At 42.4% G+C, this 2,469-nt stretch overlaps 1 protein-coding gene across 1 annotated transcript in view; it reads right to left on the minus strand.

Annotated features, from left to right (window-relative positions):
• PRELID2 (PRELI domain containing 2) overlaps window positions 1–2,469 on the minus strand; it is a 609,441-nt gene that overhangs the window by 63,641 nt on the left and 543,331 nt on the right. The gene's annotated exons all lie outside the window — the stretch shown is intronic.

The following is a 2,469-nucleotide window of genomic DNA, read 5'->3' on the forward strand; positions in this document are numbered from 1 at the left end:
TGTGGTGGATTCATGTTGATGTGTGGCAGAACCAATACAATATTGTAAAGTAATTAGCCTCCAATTAAAATAAATAAATTTAAATTAAAAAAAAAAAGGCTGGCTTAAAACTCAATGTTAAAAAAGCAAAGATGTCTGACAGCCTATCCCATCACTTCATAGCAAGTTCAGTTCAGTCTCTCAGTCACGTCTGACTCTTTGTGATCCCATGGAATACAGCACTCCAGGCTTCCCTGTCCATCGCCAACTCCTGCAGTTTATTCAAACTCATGTCCATTGAGTCCATCCAACCATCTGATCCTCTGTTGTCCCCTTCTCCTCCTGCCTTCAATCTTTCCCAGCATCAGGGTCTTTTCACGTGAGTCTGTTCTTAGCATCAGGTGACCAAAGTATTGAAGTTTCAGCGTCAGCATCAGTCCTTCCAATGAATATTCAGGACTGATTTCCTTTAGGATAGACTAGTTTGAACTCCCTGAAGTCCAAGAGACTCTCAAGACTCTTCTCCAACACCGCAGTTCAAAAGCATCAATTCTTTGGTGCTCAGTTTTCTTTATAGTCCAACTCTCACATCCATACATGACTACTGGAAAAATTGTAGCTTTGACTAGATGGACCTTTGTTGACAAAGTAACGTCTCTGCTTTTTAATATGTTATCTAGGCTGGTCATAACTTTTCTTCCAAGGAGCAAGTGATGGGGAAAAAGTGGAAATAGTGACAGATTTTATTTTCTTGGGCTCCAAAATCACTGCAAATGGTGACTGCAGCCATGAAATTAAAAGATGCTTGCTTGCTCCTTGGAAGGAAAGCTATGAAAAACCTAGTCACTGTATGAAAAAGCAGAGACATCACTTTGCAAACAAAGGTCCGTATAGTCAAAGCTATAATTTTTCCGGTAGTCATGTACAGATGCGAGAGTTGGACCCTAAAGAAGGCTGAGAGCCAAATAATTGGTGCTTTTGAATTATGGTGCTGGAGAAGACTCTTGAGAGTCCCTTGGACAGCAAGGATATCAAAACCAGTCACTCCTACAGGAAATCAACCCTGAATATTCATTGGAAGGACTGTTGATGAAGCTGAAGCTCTGATACTTTGGCCATCTGATGGGAGGAGCTGACTCATTGGAAAAGACCTTGATGCTGGGAAAGACTGTGGGCAAGAAGAGAAGGGAGCAATAGAGGATGAGATGGTTAGACGGCATCAAGGATTCAATGGACATGAATTTGAGCAAACAGTGGGAGATAGTGAAGGACAGGGAAGCCTGGCATGCTACAGTCCCATGGGTTCACAAAGAGTCAGACACAACAACTGAACAGCAACAACAAATTCTCTGAACTAGCCCCCATTTTTTAGTTGGTAGGGGAATCAGTGACCATTAAGGGCCAATGGGACCCTAGACTCTTTTCCTAATGGCCATTTCAAAGTGTCTATTTTCCAATTGCAGCTTGAATATCCTGGCCATAAGTGACTAGAGTACACATGATAGCTCTGCAACAGTTGTTCAAAGCATTTTCAATTATATCATTTTATATTTAGGGGATATTTGTAATAGGCAAGGACCATGAGAACTTTGTTATTGGAGGAAAAAGAGATGCCAGAATAGTGACTCAGCTGAGAACACAGCTCTACTCAGCAACAGAGTTGGGACTAAATCCCTTTGTCTTCATAAGATTGAAGAACACATCCCTATCTATCTAGCCTTGCATTCTAGGAGCCTCACTCCATCTCACTTTTTGTATTTCATGTAAGTAGCACTGTAAAATTTGTTTGATTTAGTTTGCTAAACCTAAAGGAGCCAATGTTTTTCTTTTTTTTCTTTTTTCAGTTTTATTTATTTATTTATTTATTTATTTTTTTTCAAGGGAGTGACATTTAATGGAATTTGGACATATTCTATAAATCCTGATATTTCTAATATTGTATTGGTTTTGCCATACATTGATATGAATCCACCAGGGGTGTACATGTGTTCCCCATCCTGAACCCCCCTCCCACCTCCCTCCCCATCCCATCCCTGTGGGTCATCCCAGTGCACCAGCCCCGAGCACCCTGTATCATGCATCAAATCTGACTGGCGATTTGTTTCACATGTGATAATTTACATGTTTCAATGCCATACTCCCAAATCATCCCACCCTTGCCCTCTCCTACAGAGTCCAAAAGACTGTTCTATACATCTGTGTCTCTTTTGCTGTCTCACATACAGGGTTATTGTTGCTGCTGCTGCTGCTGCTAAGTCGCTTCAGTCGTGTCTGACTCTGTATGACCCCAGAGACGGCAGCCCACCAGGCTCCCCCATCCCTGGGATTCTCCAGGCAAGAACACTGGAGTGGGCTGCCATTTCCTTCTCCAATGCATGAAAGTGAAAAGTGAAAGTGAAGTCGCTCAATCGTGTCTGACTCTTCGCGACCCCATGGACTGCAGCCCACCAGGCTCCTCCATCCATGGGATTTTCCAGGCAAGAGTACTGG

The sequence above is a fragment of the Bison bison genome, unplaced genomic scaffold (assembly GCF_000754665.1).
Source record: "Bison bison bison isolate TAMUID 2011002044 unplaced genomic scaffold, Bison_UMD1.0 scf7180017864291, whole genome shotgun sequence".
NCBI lineage: Eukaryota > Metazoa > Chordata > Mammalia > Artiodactyla > Bovidae > Bison > Bison bison.